Genomic DNA, 19,309 nt, shown 5'->3' on the forward strand with positions numbered 1-19,309 from the left:
TCGTTGATAAAGATGTTGAACAATACAGGGCCCAGGACAGAGCCCTGTGGTACCCCACTTGAGACATTCTTCCAACTGGATGTGCAGCCATTTACGACCACTCTTTGGGTCCGATCACTAAGCCAGTTATGAATCCACCTAACAGTTGCCTTGTCCATTCCATACTTAGTCATTTTTTCAATAAGGATTGTATGAGAGACTTTGTCAAATGCTTTGCTGAAGTCAAGATATACTATATCTACAGCATTTCCTTGATCCACTGAATCAGTGATTCCGTCATAGAAGGAAATTAAGTTAGTCTGACATGACTTATTAGTTACAAACCCATGCTGACTCTGTTTAATCACTTCATTCTTATCCAGGTATTGACATACATGTTGTTTAATAATTTTTTCAAAGATCTTTCCTGGTATAGAAGTCAGACTCACCAGCCTATAGTTGCCTGGGTCCACCTTCTTCCCCTTTTTGAAGATAGGAAAAATATTTGCTCTTCTCCAGTCTTCTGGCACTTCTCCTGTTCTCCAAGAATTTTCAAAGATTATGGAGATGGGTTCAAAAATTTCTTCTGCTATCTCCTTCAGTACTCTGGGGTGTAATTCATCTGGACCTGGAGACTTGAATTCATTTAGGTTAGCTAAGTGTTTCCTCACTATCTTTCTGTTTATAGATATTCTGGATTCTTCTATTCCCTTAATAGGACAGTGAAGAACAGTTGATGTTACATTTCCTTTCTGAGAGAAAACAAATGCAAAATAGGAATTTAAAAGTTCAGCCTTCTCAACATCCTGTCTTACCATTTCATCATTTTCATCCTGTAAAAATCCTATAGCATCTTTGACTTTTGTTTTACTTTTGACATATCCCCAAAATCCTTTATTATTGCTTTTGACATCTCTTGCAAGCCTCAATTCATTTTCAGCTTTAGCTAATCTGATTTGTGCCCTGCAGGTTCTGCAGACAGCATTATATTCTTCTTTAGATATGCCTCCCTCTTTCCATTTTATAAACATTTTTTTCTTCCTTTTTAGCATGTGCTTAAGTTCTGTGTTCATCCATCCTGGTTTCCTTAAATGCTTCCTATTCTTCCCTCTTTTCGGAATTGTTAACAACTGTGCTTTGAGAATTTCATTTTTCAAGATTTCCCATCCTTCCTGGACATTTTTGTCTTTAAGGATATCCAGCCATTGGATCCCTCCAATTCTCTTTCTGAATCCCTTAAAATCTGCCTTTCTGAAATCTAACCTTGACGTCTGAGTCTTCACAGGTCTTCCTCCTCTAGTTATCCAAAATTCTAAAATAGCATGGTCGCTACCGCCTAGGGTCCCAGCCACTTTTACCTCCTCAACCATTTCCTCCCTGTTTATAAGGATTAGATCCAAGGTAGCAGTTCCCCTTGTTTTCTCCCCTACCTTTTAGAAGATTAAGTTGTCAGCAAGACAGGATAAGAATTTCCTTGACCTGTTAGTTTTGCCTGAGAGAGATTCCCAACAAATGTCTGGATAGTTGAAATCTCCCATGACAACTATGTCATATTTTTTGGAGAACTTGGCCATTTGATGCATAAAGAGTTCATCCATATCTTCACCTTGCACAGGCGGCCTGTAGTAACCCAATTTTTGCACAGTTCTATATATGTAAATTTGTACTGTGGTAAACTACATCACCTAGTGTAACCTTAAAGGGTTTTCCACTACTATTATATTGATGAACCAACCTCTAGATATCTCAGCAATAATCATGTCGATGGGCATCCAACACCCGACACCTCCACTGATCAGCTGTCCTCATGTAAACAGAGTAAAGACTGGTGGACCAAAGCGTCGTCAGTCGTCATGCATTATAGCGGCTGCTTCCGGATCTTGCAGATCAGCTCATATTCAGTTAAAGGAGCAGGATTTACCCCCCATAAAGTGCTGCATCAGCTTCCTAATGACGTTTGTAGCAATGTCCTTACTATACATGGGTTTTTGTATTTGTTGCAAAATTGTAGTCTAAGCTGACTGCTTCTGTCTCTGGACTAGTCCGGGATCATTGTCACTCATATCCTTCCTTCGCTGGCATCTCGCCCCCCCCACAGCAGGATTGTTAAATCAGTGTGCGCAGAGAGAACAGGGAGGAGGACAACAAGTCATCCCTCTGCTCCTCCTCCCCGTTCTCTAGGCAAACATTAGTTTATCACGTGTGGGGGGACGAAATGCCAGTAAAGGGCAGAGATGAGTAGACTATGTAGAGAGCCTGGTGTGGGCGGGAGCAGCTTTCTCAGCTCTGCTGCATTGTTAAATTTAAGAACTCCGTGTCAGAACAGCTGCACCAAGTAAGCGAAGTGATGCATCATTAGATTCAGGGTAGCTTTCTCTACGTCATTCTGCTCTCAGATGAGGTAGCAAAATCCTGCTGACATCATCCCTTTAAGTCAGCATTGTACCCTTGGAAAAAAGGTCTAAGGCTACTTTCACACTTGCATTTTTTTGCCCTGCGTGCGCAGTGCAAACACGCATAAAAACGCATCACGCGGCTTTTAATGCGTTTTGTTTTTTGCGCATGGTTTTTGCAAAAAAAGCATGCTTTTTTTGTGCTGACGTGCGCATGACCATGCGCACGTCAGCGCTCCCATAGACTTTAATGGGTTTTGGGTGATTTTCATGCGCATTGCGTGCGCATGCGTTTTTTTGAGACAGGTCAGACGCACAAAAAATGCAACAGGATGCATTTTGTGCGCCCGGGCGCACACTACAAAAAACCGCATGCGCACACAAACGCATGACTGTGCGCACCCATGTTAAGAATAGGAAAAAAGAACACATGCGCATGTGTGCGCAAAAAAACGCAAGTGTGAAACCAGACTAAGCCCCTCAGAATAGAAATTAAGCTACCACTGTGCCCCTTCAGTATATAAAATAAGTTGCAATTGGGCCCCTTGATTGGAACAAAAAAGATCATCACGTTCCATCAGATGATCCCGCGCAGTGCTGTCTCCTCTCCAGTTTTCTGCTGAATGACGCCAGCAGCGCTAAGACATCATAATATTACATCAATGGCGTCAGAGAAGGTGCTGAGCAGCAAAGATAGCGAGCCAATAGTGGGTTTGTGCAGAACCGCTACTATAGTCAGTGATATCTATAGCTTAAGACCGGAGTCACACTAAACGTATGGAAAAGGCGTTCCGAGTCTCCCTGTCGAGAGTCGAACGAGTGTAATGCAATTGTCATGCGAGTACAATCAGATTTTTCACACCTAGGATCCGATTTACATCTGAGTGCAATGCAATTTTTACATGAGCTTTTACATAGAGCAGTTCTCTGTCATTTACACATCGTTTTCAAAGGAAATATTCGTCAAAACATACATATATATTAGATAGATAGATAGAGAGATCACAGCGTGACAGGTTAGAATAGATATATACACATAGAATGCATAGAGATATAGATGTCAGTGACACGTGTACTAGCTGAAGAGTCCGGTGCTGCCCGGGCATAGTAATTAACTGTGGTTAGTTATAACAAATGATAATTCCGGGTATATTCCCCACTCGTATATTCCCCGCTCTTGACTCTGATCCCGGGTATATTTCCCACTGTTTTCTCTGATCCTGGGTATATTCCCCGCTCTTGTCTCTGATCCCGGGTATATTGTTCGCTTTCATCTCTGATCCTGGGTATACTCCCGGCTCTCTTCTCTGATCCCGGCTTTCGTCTCTGATCCCGGGTATATTTTCCACTATCGTCTGTGATCCTGGGTATATTCCCGGCTCTCGTCTCTGATCCCGGGTATATTGTTCGCTTTCATCTCTGATCCTGGGTATACTCCCGGCTCTCGTCTCTGATCCTGGGTATACTCCCGGCTCTCGTCTCTGATCCTGGGTATATTTCCCACTGTCTTCTCTGATCCTGGGTATACTCCCGGCTCTCTTCTCTGATCCTGGATATACTCCCGGCTCTCGTCTCTGATCCTGGGTATATTTCCCACTGTTTTCTCTGATCCTGGGTATATTCCCCGCTCTTGTCTCTGATCCCGGGTATATTGTTCGCTTTCATCTCTGATCCTGGGAATACTCCCGGCTCTCTTCTCTGATCCCGGCTTTCGTCTCTGATCCTGGGTATATTTCCCACTGTCTTCTCTGATCCTGGGTATACTCCCGGCTCTCTTCTCTGATCCTGGATATACTCCCGGCTCTCGTCTCTGATCCTGGGTATATTTCCCACTGTTTTCTCTGATCCTGGGTATATTCCCCGCTCTTGTCTCTGATCCCGGGTATATTGTTCGCTTTCATCTCTGATCCTGGGTATACTCCCGGCTCTCTTCTCTGATCCCGGCTTTCGTCTCTGATCCCGGGTATATTTTCCACTATCGTCTGTGATCCTGGGTATATTCCCGGCTCTCGTCTCTGATCCCGGGTATATTGTTCGCTTTCATCTCTGATCCTGGGTATACTCCCGGCTCTCGTCTCTGATCCTGGGTATACTCCCGGCTCTCGTCTCTGATCCTGGGTATATTTCCCACTGTCTTCTCTGATCCTGGGTATACTCCCGGCTCTCTTCTCTGATCCTGGATATACTCCCGGCTCTCGTCTCTGATCCTGGGTATATTTCCCACTGTTTTCTCTGATCCTGGGTATATTCCCGGCTCTCGTCTCTGATCCCGGGTATATTTCCCACTGTCTTCTCTGATCCTGGGTATACTCCCGGCTCTCTTCTCTGATCCTGGGTATACTCCCGGCTCTCTTCTCTGATCCCGGCTTTCGTCTCTGATCCCGGCTTTCGTCTCTGATCCCGGGTATATTTCCCACTGTCTTCTCTGATCCTGGGTATATTCCCGGCTCTTGTCTCTGATCCCGGGTATATTGTTCGCTTTCATCTCTGATCCTGGGTATACTCCTGGCTCTCTTCTCTGATCCCGGCTTTCGTCTCTGATCCCGGGTATATTTTCCTCTATCGTCTGTGATCCTAGGTATATTCCCCGCTTTCGTCTCTGATCCTGGGTATATTTCCCACTGTTTTCTCTGATCCTGGGTATATTCCCGGCTCTCGTCTCTGATCCCGGGAATATTGCCACCTCTCGTCAGGGAAAAACTACAACTCCTGACAACCCTCGCAGCGGCAATGTTGGCGGTACAGAGTGTGGATCGCCAATGATGTTGGTGTTCATGTTCTCCAGCGACAGCGGGGGCTCCGCCTATCTGTGGTGGGTTTCTTCTTTCCTCGTTCCTGCCAGACCAGCAGCTGGGGCATAGATCCAATCCCAGGTCCAGAGAGTTTCTGGGCTTTATGTGCCAATCAGCACATTGGCGGCGATCAGCGCAGACACAGTGAATCTCCGGAGAGGGTTCTTCTCTTCCCTGTCTGTACTCTCGGTGGACCTGTGATGATGTCACAACCGTGTGACCAGTCACTTTCTTGGGAGGAGTCGTCAGACGCAGGGCTGTGCTGGTGCTGGAGTAGAGCAGGGTCTTATATCACATCACTGGGGGAAGTATAGTAACTCCGTATACATGGGATCAGAGGGTCCCTGCAGCAGAGCTGTGTGTCACAACTGTTGTCGGGTGTCCCTGGACCAGGGGCTCTTTCCCTGTGGCTATGCAGAGTGGGCAGGTCTCTGGAGTGGGCGTGGCTTGATACATACATACAAACATACATACTCAGCTATATAGATAGAAAAAAAGCCAACAATTCAGCAGCCGCGTAGTGTAAAATCACAGCAGGAGCCGACAGGGTAGAAGAGATGAATTACATACAGTAAATATCCAAGAAGTATAATTTCTCCTTGCGGAGAATGACATGCTAAGCATGTCGAGGTGAGGAGACTTAAAGCCGCAATGCTCCTCTGGGAAATATGCTAATTATGCAAATTGTCTCTTCAGAGAGGAAGAGGACTAGAACTCTAGTGCCACCTATTGGAGGTAGCAATCCTAAAAGTCAATGTTGACCCTTTAACGAGCCTAGTTACATGACTTAGGATAAAAGCCAAATGGAATAGGTAGATATATACATGTTAGTGACAAATACAAGTACAGTGTGTGCAAATTACTGGGCATGTATTTAATTAATAAAAGATTATTTTTCTGAAAAAAATGGTGTGGGCTCCCGCATAATTTTCTTACCCAGCTGAAGGAAAGTCAGCAACTGGGGGCAGATGATTATAGCCTGGGAAGGGGGTAATATCCATGGAGCTTCCCAGGCTATTAATATCAGGTCACAACTGAATACTTTACTGGCTATTAAAATGGGGGAGCCTAAAAAAAATGACGTAGGGTCCCCCTATAATTAATAATCAGCAAAGGCTATGCAGACAGCTGCAGGCTGATATTAATAGCCTAGGAAGGGCCATGGATACTGGCCCCCCAGGCTATAAACATCAGCTCTCAGCTACCTCAGAAATGGCACACCTATAAGATGTGCCATTTGTGGCGCTTATCCTGGCTCTTCTCATTTGCCCTGTAACGATGGCACGTGGGGGTAATAGTTGGGGGAGTTGATATTGCCTTTGTATTGTCAGGTGACATCAAGCCCTGAGGTTAGTAATGGATATGCATCAATAAGATGCCCCCATTTCTAACCCCATAGTCACATTGTAAGAAAACACACACCCAGAATAAAGTCCTTTAATTGAAAGAATGACACTGACTCCTTTAATCGATTTTTTTTTTTCTCGCACCCATAGGCTTGCATTGGCAAGTCTCAGCTGAGTCTCCATGACTCGTACATGCCAAAAATGGCAGAGAAAATAAACACTGGCCCATTGATTAACACTAGGCCGAGTGCCATGCAATGTTTTCTTGCATAGCTAATGGCCGTATTCTACGGTAGTGTGACTCCGACCTAAAGGGGGTATTCCCATCTCCACGATCCTCTCCCAATAAGTAGTAGGTTTAATATTATTATTATTAGCAAGTACCTCCAATTAGAAATGTATAGTTCTCCTGATTTGCTATGTCTCTTTCCTTATATGCAGGCATTGCAGGACCTTAGGTATCCATGGTTACAACCACTAGCAGCTAACTGTCACTACATCAGTGGTTGTAACCATGGATACCATTGGTCCTGCAATGCCTGCACTTGAGGAAAGAGACAGCGAATCAGAAGTACTATACTACATTTCTAATTGCAGGTGTTTGTTAATATTATTATTATTATGACACCAACTGCATATTGGGATAGGATCATGGAGATGGGAATAACCCTTTAAGTATGGGTCGCCCACCCAGGGCTGTGGGGTACTCGGTACCGGGCCGGTGTCAGGGGAATGTGTCACAGCAGCGGTGACCCGGTCCGTGGCCCTGGGCGCCCAAGTAATGGCGGGGATGTCATGTAGTTTATGTGAAATTGAATAGTTCGTGACGCCACCTGTGGTGCTCGGCAAGGGAGGTGTTAAGCCGACGCTGCAGACAGATCCTCTGGGACAGATGGTATGGTGCGGCAGTGATGGTATAGCCCTCCACAGGCAGGGCTGATGTCCCAGGGCAGTGTAGTTGTAATGGTTGTGGAAAGGCGTAGGTGGTGTAAAGGATGGTACCCAGATGTAGCGGTGCTGAGTGGGTTGGCGCAGGAATGAATGGAGGACACTGAGCCTTGTAGTTCCAAAGCTTTACTCACAGTCTGCGGTACACAAGGGTGCCTGCCTCCGGGCTGTGTCCTCCGGGTCAGAGACTCAGTCAACCTCCAGGCCAGATGGAAAGCTCCCCTCCAATACTCCACCAACATGTACCTTTCCTGAACGACTCCTCTATTGCGCCTTAAAGTGTGAAGAGCTCCAGTACCGTGGTACTCTGGAGTTCTTCTTGTCAGATGTTCCCAAGAACTCTACTCATATGGCAGACATCTGTAGCCTGCTTCGGGGACTCCCTTCTCCTGAGACCCGGCTCTCTAAATCAGTTGCTGTTGTGCCTCAAGTCTTAGATGGGAGTAGTGCATTTACAGCCTACTACTCCATCGGTGTCTGCTGCAGAACCATAAGTGTCCATACAACCTCGGGGACTGGGCCCCGGCCTTGCGCTGAGAACCTATAGGCAGGGTTCCTCTTCCAACCCACGTCTCCTCTCTGTTCTCCTACTCCTTCGTTCCGTACTGATCCTTCTCTCTCTTATGGAAGCTTAGGTTGCAGCTCTACGTCTTTCTCCTGTTCCTTTCCCGTGCCAGCTGGCTCAGATCACTGAGGCAGCTGCAGCACTCCTTCCTCCATCCCTCCTTCCAGGGATCCCCACTCCTCCCGAGTGGCTTCCTTCCTCACTGACCTTCTGTCAGACTGAACCTGACTGAACTCCCATCCTACACTTTCCCACTCTTTTATGTATCTTAATTCCACCCACCTCCCAGCACATCCAGTGTTCCATGCAGGGAACCACCAGAGGTGCTCTGCTACTCTCTAAGCACTGAGCCGCAATGTGGTTGTGCAGAACTACCCTGTTGTGTGGGGTGCGAGTGTTGGAGTGTGGAAAGGAGTTCCCACCTTACCTGGATGGTGGGGCACTACACCTTAGGAGAAGGTGCAGTACCTCTGTGGCGACTGAGCCTCAGGGGCGCCATAAGTACAAATCCACTGTGAAAATCTTGCAGCATATATTGACCTGCTGCGGATTTTATATGTGCAGCGTGTGGAGGAGATTTGGTAAAATATTATCCGTTTTGCTGGTATTATAATATGATGTGGATTCTTTGTGCACGATTCCGTAGCAGAGTATTTTCGCTACAAATCCTAAATGGCAAATCCTCACTGCTACGTCTGTAGATTTCAGCTGTAATTATTGAGCCTGTTCTTTACTTACTGTAACAAAGACGAGGTCTGGTGCGAAGAGCCAGTTTCTTAATATAGCCGTCCCCCATATGTTTAAGATCACATTGTTCACATTTTGCTGTGCCGTACTTGATTATTTTAGGCTTTTAGTTCACTTGAATTTTCAACAGAAAGATGATTTTATAATGTAGAATATTGGGAGGTTTCTGCTCATACAGCACATTTACGGTATTAATACAAAAGAATAGGATTTCTAAAAAAATACTAGTACAATACAGCACAGTCCTGCATCCGGCCGACGTGACCAGTTTTTTGGATTTTTTTTTTTTAGTCTCTGGTTAAAGGGAATCTGTCAGTAGGATCAACCCTCCTAAGCCATCTATATGGGCATTCAGGTCATAGGAAATTAAATGTCTTAGGCCGGTTTCACATTTGCGCTTTATAGCGCAGCGACGGCCTGCGCACGGCCGTTGCTAATCCCCGCCCCCTGCCGGCTCCCTGCCCGCCCCTTCCGGTCATCGCCGCCTACTAGCGCACATGGACCCTTGCGATCTGCGCACCCTATCTTTAGCATAGGGTGCGCAGATCGTGCGCTAGCAGGATTTTGCCGTGCGCTGCGCACTCTTGAAGGTGCGCCGTGCGCACCGAAATGCAACATGCTGCGTTTGGCGCACACGGGCGCACCTTCAAAAGTGCGCAGCGCACGATCTGCGCACCCTATGGTAAAGATAGGGTGCGCAGATCGCAAGCGTCCATGTGCGCTAGTAGGCGGCGATGACCGGAAGCGGCGGGCAGGGAGCCGGCAGGAGGCGGGCCGTCGCTGTGTTATAAAGCGCAAATGTGAAACCGGCCTCAGGCTACGTTCACACTCTCAGTATTTGTTCAGCATTTTTTCCTCTGCATTTGTAAGCCAAAACCAGGAACAATCAGAGGACAAGGTATAATAGAAATAAGTGCACAAATTCTGCATGTTTGACCCACTCCGGGTTTTGGCTTACAAATACTGATGTGAAATATTGACTAAATACTGATAGTGTGGCCATAGCCTCATTCAAGAGAAATCCACGTTTCCAAATTCTCGGGGAGATCTATATCCAGCCCATAGATCTTAACAGCTCATTTACATATTAAGAAAAACATGGATTTCTCTGGAATAAGACACGAGATCGCAGATATCAAGGTATCATTTTATCCAGCTCCCTATGAGCTGCGTCCCCATATAGACGGCTTAAGAGAGGTGATTCTATTGGCAGATTTCCTTTAATACAAAGATATAGATTTTTTTTTTCAGCTTCTTAGTTTTCTACAAGGAAATCCCAAATCTTATCTAACAACAATAATATAATTCACTGAAAATGAAGCTAAATTCAGAAATACATCACAGAGAAAAGGCAGATGTGCTCACCAACAGCAGGCTGCAGGAAGCAGATCACCATTATAAAGGCGGCGGCAGCACAGGTGCAAAATACTGATGATTCATAGCGGGGAGGTTGTCTAGTATTAGGCCACGTTCACACGTTCAGTATTTGGTGAGTTTTTTACCTCAGTATTTGTAAGCTGAAACCAGGAGTGGGTGATAAATACCGGAGTGGTGACGTGTTCCTATTATACTTTCCCTCTGATTGTTCCACTCCTGGTTTTCAATTACAAATACTGAGGTGAAATACTGACCAAATACTGACAGTGTGAACGTGGCCTTGGAATTGCACTGAGATAAGGCTTGTGTAGGGCACCGGTCAAACATGCAGGCCAGGATCACACATGCAAGAAACACAGTCGAGTCTCGCATGTTAATTCCCGGCAGTCGGATCAGGGCGTGCTGCCTCATAGCAATACATGGAGCCGCAGGCTCCGCTTCTGAGCGCTGGCGGCAGTGCCGGGAATTAACATGCGAGACTCGGCCGTATTCCTCGCATGTGTGATCCCGGCCTTACACAGTATAAGGCTGTGTGCACACGTCCTGAATTCCCACGGATTTTATGCTGCAAAAACGCACAAAATAAGCAACCCATTGTATTCAATGGCGTTCCGCACATGCTGTGCTAATGCTGCGTATTTTTGCGCGGCAGAATCGCATCACGGAAAAAGACGCAGCATGCTCATTCTTTGTGCGGAATCGCGGGAATTCCACACACATAGGAAAGCGTTGTTCCGCTTACTTTCCGCATGTGGCTGTGGCCACCATGCACAAAGTAAGCGGAAAATGTGCGGATGGTACCCAGTGTCTGGAGGAGAGGAGATTCTCCTCCAGGCTCTGGGTACCATATCCCTGTAAAAAAAAGAATAAAAATAAAAAATTGTGATATTCTCACCTTCTGGTGGCCCACACAGCGTCCCCAGGCCTCAGCGATGCTCCCGCTCCCAGTGATGCCTTGCGACAATGACCTTTGATGAAGTCGCTGTCTCGCGAAACCGCTACATCATCAAAGGTCATTGTTGCAAGGCATCACTGGGAACGGGACTTGCCGGGAGCAACGTGAGGATCGGGAACGCTGCGCGGGATGCTGGAAGGTGAGAAAAACACCATTTTTTATTATTTTTAACTTTATATCGTTTTACTACTGATGCTGCATAGGCGGCCTCAATAGTAAAAAGTTTGTCACACTAGTCGAACACTATGTGTGCACATTGCCTAATACTAGACGACCTCCCCATCCATGTATAGTAGGTGTGTGAGCGGTTGTATCATCAGTATTTTACACCTGTGCTGCCCCCGCCTTTATCATGGGGTCTGCTGCACCCTGTAGTGCTTTGGTATTGTGACCTGGTGTTGGTGAGTAAGGCGCTGGCTGTTCACGGTAATATTATTAGTAGAAAAGTTATATTCTCAGTTATAAAATGTAGTGATAATAATACAAGTTCCCTTAGTTTGGCTATGCTGGGTCTTTGGGTTCTTGGATTGTTTGTTTTTCTTTGTGGTTGTCGTTAGTTTTTGAGTCCTGACTCTTGTGTTTGATGACCTGCTTCGGGCAAATCCGGATCTTTTTCTCCTCTTTCATGTCTGCATTATCATTCGTAAGATTACTTTTTGTCTTTACTACAAGACCGTGCCAAAAGAAGACCATAAATATGTATAGTGCGGGATTCAGTTATTAGCAGTATTTTTTACAGTGATGTTTTTAAAACCCAATCTATGGCAAAATACCTACTGTAAGGCTATGTGCACACGGTGTGGATTCTGCTGCGGATCTGCAGCCGACTTGGCCCTGCGGATCCGCAGCAGAACTGCAGGTGATGTACAGTACCATTATAGCCTATGTAAAAAAATAAAAACTGCTGTGCACATGCTGCGGATGTCGTGGGGAATAAAAGAAGCAGCATGTCACTTCTTTTGTGCGGTTTTGCTGCAGTTTTCCACCTGCTCCATTCTACAAATCCGCAGGTGGAAAGCGGCAGTAAAACCGCAGGAAAAATGCAGGTCATTTGACCTGCGGATTTAGTAAAATCCGCGTGGAAAAATCCGCACCGTGTGCACATAGCCTTAGGCTATGTTCACTGGTTTTTTTTTTAAATTTTTATTTTATTTTTTTTAAACCGAAATTTAAGCTGCTTATAAAGCAGGTTTTTCTTAGGTTTTACGGCATTTTCGTTGATGCGTTTTTGTTAGGGTAGATTTGTCTCTTGCGCATGCTGATAAAACTTGTGCATAAAAAATAAAAAGCAGATTCAACTTCATCAGGTTTTGGCACCAAAAAACGCAAGAAACTCTGATGCCTGTGTTTTTTACACCACTCATTGCTTTCAATGAGTGAAAAATGCTGAAAGAAGTGACATGCTGTATCTTTTTTTTTTTCTTATAATTCTTTATTTAAAGACTCACAACAAAATCCAGGTTATCATGACATGCTGTATCTTGCAAAAACAGGAAAAAACAAAACAAGCTATGATATTTCTGAAGTTTCTTAGACTTTGCTTGTACTGTGAACTGTAGCTCAAAATTTGCATAAAAAAGCTGCAAAAACTCAGTGTGAACATAGCCTAAGGATGGGTGCACACGTGGCGTCTTTGATGATAATAATTAAAATATATATATAATTTTTTTTTTTATGCAGATTTGTCACAAAACCTGAAGGGTTTCCTGATGCCAGCAAAAGTGAATGAGAGTCCTGATGCACACATTGCTTATTTGTGGCTTGCAGATTTGCAGCAGCTTTAAATCTACAACATATCAAATTCTTTCAGTGTTTTTGCTGCAGATTTCACCCAGACTAATTAGGCTATGTGTACACTTTGAGTCTTTGATTGCAGAAATTTCTGCACCACTTCTGCATCTGTTGGCAGGAAAATGTGGTCTCAAAAACGGTGTTTTTGGTAGGTTTCTGTGCATTCATTCTGACATGCTGCAGATTATTTTCTGCACCAAGTCTGCAAGTCAAAAATGCTTAGGATGTGTGCACACGCTGCGGATTCTACTGCGGATCCGCAGCGGTTTTGGCTCTGCGGATCTGCAGCAGTTTCTGCTGCGGTGTACATTACCATTATATCCTATGAGAAATGGAAACCGCAGTGCAGACGGTGCAGATTTGCTGCAGTTTCAAATCCTTTAGAAAGAATTGACATGTCAATACTTTCTGCGGATTCCGCTGCGGTTTACCATCTCCTCTGTTGTAGAGGTGATAAACTGCAGGTCTTTTGACGGATTTTGCTAAATCCGTGCGGATCAATCCGCGTGTGCACACACCCTTAAAGGGAACCTGTCACCTCGTTTTGCGGCTATAAGATGTGCCACTGCCTTTCGGGGCTTATCTACAGCATGCTGTATGTAAGCACCCGGTCCCACCGGAAAGAAGAAAAACAAGTTTTATTATACACACCCAGGGGCAGTCCGGTCCTATGGGTGTCGCAGGTCCCGGATCCGGCACCTCCCATCTTCATGCGATGTCGTCATCCTGTTTGCCTCATGCCGCACTCCTGCGCAGGCGTACTGATCTGCCCTGTTGAAGGCGGAGCTAAGTACTGCAGTGCGAAAGCGCCGGGAAAGGTTTTTCTTTTTTCATGTCGGATCGGGGGCTTATCTACACCAATATAGAATGCTGTAGATAAGCCCCAGAAGACAGTGGCCACATGTTAGGCTGGGTTCACACTAGCGTTTAACGCAGCGCATCGTGCGCGTACATGCGCATGCGTCCTGATCCCTTATCTTTAACATGGGGGCGCATGGTCTAGCGTTTGCACGCGTTCGTATTTGTTTTCGTGCGCATGCGTTTTTTTGTTGTGTGCGCCGGATGCAACCTGTTGCATTTTTGGTCCGTCCGACCTGTCTCAAAAAAACGCGTGCGCACGTAATGCGACAAAATATCACATTACAGCCTATGGGAACGCAGACGTGGACATGGACATGCGCACGTCAGCGTTTAAAATTGCATGCGTTTTAAGAGTCAGTATGGCTACAAACTGGTTAAAATGCATGCGCATAAAATAAGCAAACGCATGCAAAACGCTTGATGCATTTTTTTTGTATGCGTTTGGACTGCGCACACAGCGCAGCGCAAAAAAAGCTAGTGTGAAAGTAGCCTTATAGCGGCAAAACGAGGTGAAAGGTTCCCTTTAAGCCAGGTGTGCATGACACGTCAGGTTTCTTAAAATCGGCAACGTGTGCACACAGCCTAATGATGCAGAAAAATCTGAACAAAAATACGCGGTTTTCCTGCTAAGGATGATTTCACATTGCGTTTTTAGGAACACGTTCTCTGGCCAAGTCAGGGCATAAATCTGAATGAATCTTACTCCTCCAGTCTGGGACTGGAATGAGATTTCTGGTGTGAGAAACAGCTGAATTAGACGAGATGGGGTGTCACACCCCATTTTTACCCATTTTGACAAAGCTGGGCAAACACCAAAAGCCACAAAACTTGTGCATTAATGTGACTTCGAAAGTGGTTGACTCCAAAATTGTGGCGTCATTGCTTTGATGTATCGGCAGCTTGGAGTTGCTGCTCCTGAAAATGCTGCAAAAAGACTCCATGTGCACATACCCTTACAACATGGAATGTTGGGCCATCTTCATGTGCGGGTTTTTTTTTTGTTTCTAGTATTTTTGGTGACTTTTATTTTGTTGTATTTGAACCATGCAATTTTTGGTATTTGATTCCTCCTATGCAAAAAAAAAATAAAGTGAAAAGCAGTGCACACAGTATGCTACGTAAAAAAAGCCTATGGGCGAATGAGCACTAAAGTGCTACAAGCGTAAACACTGTAGATTCTATATTTTATTATAGACTTAAAAGTTAGGAACGTATACAAAAATGGCAGAAAATGTGGAGACATTTCTAGGTTTGGATTTCAAAACCCACATTTATAGAGGACCCATCAGAAGGTCAGTAGTGTCACTATGTATTTAGTCTGCCATACAGTTTTAGAATGATGGGCTTTTCATTTAGCTCTAATTTTTAGACTACGGTCCTATGGTGAACTTTTGATGCAGATTTTTTCCGAGTTACTTGCTTTTTATTTATTTTATTTTTTTAGGTGAGTCATGTTTTAAATAAAGCTGCTTTGCGCTTTTTATCAGATTTTCTATTTACTGCAATTCTATGGGGAAAATCCGCAAGTAAAACTCAGCGAAGTTCACACTGTTAGCGTGGCTGGTCTGGAGCCGGAATCTTCTGGAGTGGACCCTCTGAGCCGTGGCACCAAGGGGCCCCGGGCGAGCTGCCAGGTGGAACCGACCCCTATACAGGGACCGTTAGGAGCAGGCCCCAGGGTTCGAGTACCACGGTAGCCGGTACCGAGAGGGGCGGCTCAGGATGGACTGGAGAAGGAGTGTGGGACTGAAGTGTAGATGGCATGACAGAGCTGGAACACGGGAGACAGGAGTGGAGTAAGACTGTAGACTGGAACGTGGAGGGATGGTTGTAGCAGGAACACAGGAGACAGGATTGGAACAGGAACACCGGAGGCAGAAGTGGAGTAGGACGGAAGGACTGGAGTCGGACTGCGGAGTACAGCAGGGGACATGGATAGCAGGACTGCGAGGCTGCTGCAGGGAGCACACGAGAACGGGACTGTGAGACTGCAGAGAGCACACGAAGAAGCGAGGCCCAGTGTGCTAGGAAACACAATGATCAGGCACCTCCCTCGGGGAATGCGGCCTGATATGCCCCTGTCTGGTCTGCCATTGGTCAGGGGGTGCTTCTGGGTCAGGGCATAGCCGTAGCACAAGAAGCAGAAGGGAGATGCGGCCTATGGTGCATGCGCATTGCATGCAAAGATGCCGTCGGCCGTGCGCCTGTCAGAGGTGACCGCCGTGGCTGTCGGGCAGCGAGAGGCTGCGGCGTGCGAGCGATGGCTAGGTGAGTATACCGAGACGGCATGGGAACAGCGGCCGGGTTAGTGTGCCGGAACTGCACAGAAGGTCAGTTTACGGACCTTTACGGACGGAGGAAAAAAAAAAAAAAAAGAAAAGTGCAGCGAGCATGAGATCTCTATAAATGCCATCCACTTTGCTGGAACCGTAAGACGCTGTGTTTTTGACAAAGCGAAAATATGCTGCATCAAATGCTCATAGTGAGATCACAGCCTTATGGTCTTTTTTTTCCCAAGGGGGCGTGGCTCAGGGTAATTGGGCAGAATAGCCTAAAGACACGCCCCCGAGTATCGTGTGACTCGCACGTCCTCGGTGAAGACCATATATAGGCCCGTATTAATGGAACTGGATGGCACATTTCCCAGGGAAGCGGCAGGAATAAATGACGAAAAATCTTGTGCTGTCCGTGCGTAGATGATCATTTTCCCCCCAGTGCTGGTGTAAATCTGCTGCGCTGCTGGTTGACCACATCTCGCTCACGGTGTGTGATACCTGACCGCTTACCCTCTCCTAGATGGGAGAATACAGTCGGTGCCCACAGGTGTCTCCCAGGACATATATTGCAATGCCACCATATGACTGTGTGCACACAACATTACTATGTGCACGCAGCCTTCTAGTAAGAATAAAGCATTGTCCTATATTGTCCATTTAATGTAATAGAAGATGTGAGGTCTCCTCTTTTTTTGCTTTAGATTGGCCTAAAGTTACACTTGCTACTTCTCCCTCCACAGTCCTTCCTGCGGGTGAAGTCTGCGGGACCTGGTGGGTGCGGATCACTGGAAGAAGCTGGAACATCTGGAGTCGGGTCATTAGCGTTCACATTGCCTCGCGTTCAATGGACATTAGCTGTCAATTAGTGTTCAGTGAATGAAGCGGCCAGAGCACCGGTAATGGATGGCGGTGCTGCCTGCCGGCAGGGCCGGCTGTAGCTGGGGAGCTCTGTCTCCACAATTACAATATGAGGATGACTTGGACTATGGCGTGGGAGCTGGGGCGTACACGGGAGAGATGCGCTGTGGGGTGTATATAATGTCCTATATATTGGGGAGCAAGAATACTTATAGGTTGTCCAGTCATAAAATAATATTGATGACCTGTCCCTACAGAGGGGCGCCCTGACACCCGCCTCTCCCCATCCCCAGGATCTAGTGTTGAATCTCCACCGTTGCTGCTGACGTAACACCACAGAGCTCAGGTATTGGCTGCAGTGCCATGGATAATAACAGACATTGGGAGCAGTTGTGAAGGTTCTGGACAGGACCTGGGGAGGGTGAGTAAAATGTGATTTTTTTTTTTTTTTTTTTTTTTTTATCATTGTAACCATAATGGTAGCTATTTTTAAATGAAGGAATGGAAACCCCAGGAGCCGGGTGACAATAGTGTCTAAACGTGTTACACTAGCATCCAAATGTTTCTGTTGAGATTTATGCATTCTCTAAGCCATTAAAACGTGTTAAGTTGGATCCAGAAGTGGCTTAACAACCAGCTTCTTTTGGATTTCAGGATTTTGTTGAATTTTCTGTTTAAAGTTTTCAAATATATTTATTATGGAATTTTCTGAACTTTTTTTTTTTTCTATCTTAAAGGGGGTTCTTTATATTTCGGGTACAAGAACTCCCCCTCTGTGAATCCTCAGTGTACGGTGTTGGGATTCTACGGTGGTGGAAGTGGCAAGCATGTGGTTTGCATATTTCCGGCCACATTCTGACTAGACGGTGATATTGATTAAGGCTGGACACGTCTAGTTGGCATGTGACCACATATGTGCAAATGGCGTACTTGCGGTCATGCGCCTACCGCTCCCAGCGCCACAGAATCCTTGTTTAAGGACAACAGACTTGTACCCCAAGCCTGGACAAACCCTTTAAGTGCCTTTCATTATTTCTATGGGGAATAACTTTGGCCCCTTGGTTATGGAGAGAACTGCTTGCATAAAATTGTCCAAGGAACTTGTATCTCATAAGAGTGCAGTGTCTTAAAGGGGTAATCTCATGGTTATTCTATGCCAATATGTAGTACGTGTAGTAATAATATTAGCAAATTCCGTCAATTAGAAATGTAGTATAGTTCTTCTGATTCGCTATGTCCTTTACTTTATGTGCATGCATTGCAGTAGCTTGGATATCCATGGTTATAACCACTCGTATAGCGAAAGTTAGCTGTTAGTGGTCTAAACCATGGATGCCCAATCTACTGCAATGCCCTGCACATGGGGAAAGCGACATAGTGAATCAGAAGAACTGTACTATATTTCTAATTGGAGGTATTTGCTAATATTATTGCTATTTAAGGCGGCCAGAGTGGTAGTCATAGCAACGGCTGTACTTTTCCCACACCTTGACGCCCCACCGATTAAAACACAGTGTCCCTTCTTCTGCGTGCGCAGCCCTACACTTGCATTCACTGTCAGCATCTTTTCAAGTTCTGTCATCTCCGCGTTTCCGAGCTCCACAAAACATTTCAGCGACACAGTTCTTTTCCAACAGTTGAGCTTTACTAATCAATAGGGAATTCATCACATTTGCAGCACAGGCTTTACAAAGGGACATCTTCTGATCTTTTGCTGCCTTCCAGGCAGCCTCTACTTTTCCTGTCAACTGTCTCTTTTTCCGGCAATCTGTCTTCTCTCTAGACAAGGTCTGTCTCGACAGTGTCTACAGTGGCACCAGTTCCCTGCAAGCCCCTCGTCCGGTTCCAATAGGGAAAGGTGCCAGGAAAGCCATCGCAGCTACTCCCGCCCCGGTCGTAGACCCTCGGATCCTTCTTGGGGATAGTCCTTCTTAGGCTGGTTTCACATTAACGTATGAAGGGGCTGTGGACTTCCTCCGGTCAGCTCCACCTGTGGCTGCATGCGGCCTGCGTACCCTATCTTTTACATTGGGTACGCAGGCTGTGCGAATGCATACAGACACCGCCGCATGCGTCGTTTTGACGATGCGTCAAACGTATCATGTTGGAATTTGATGCGTTCGCTGCATCGTCAAAACGACGCATGCGGCGGCATCCATATACATCCGCACGGCCTGCTTACCCAGTGTTAGGGTATGCAGGCCACATGCGGACATAGGCGGAGCTGATTGGAGGAGGCGCGGCAGGGGCGGAGCTTCACGGAGGAAGTCCGCAGCCCTCCGCAGATCTCCTCCATACACTAGTGTGAAACTAGCCTTAGCTGGTGCTCGACTGCACAGTCCTCAGCCTGGGGCCCCTTCCTGCCATAGCAGCTTTATCCCCACAGCAGTCCATCTGTCTCCTTTACTGCTTCTTAAACCG

At 46.1% G+C, this 19,309-nt stretch overlaps 1 protein-coding gene across 2 annotated transcripts in view; it reads left to right on the top strand.

The window, feature by feature from the left end:
* The window catches only part of CTBP2 (C-terminal binding protein 2), a 105,629-nt gene that overhangs the window by 16,698 nt on the left and 69,622 nt on the right, over positions 1-19,309 (top strand). The window contains exon 1 of one of the 2 annotated variants that reach the window (XM_073546409.1): positions 11,431-11,503. The exons of the other annotated variant lie outside the window; for it this stretch is intronic. The gene's annotated coding sequence lies outside the window, so the exon portion shown is untranslated. Of the gene's footprint in view, positions 1-11,430; positions 11,504-19,309 lie in introns of those variants that run through there. 2 annotated transcript variants of the gene reach the window in all.

The sequence above is a fragment of the Dendrobates tinctorius genome, unplaced genomic scaffold (assembly GCF_039654945.1).
Source record: "Dendrobates tinctorius isolate UK_male_01 unplaced genomic scaffold, ASM3965494v1 ptg000147l, whole genome shotgun sequence".
NCBI classification, from domain to species: domain Eukaryota; kingdom Metazoa; phylum Chordata; class Amphibia; order Anura; family Dendrobatidae; genus Dendrobates; species Dendrobates tinctorius.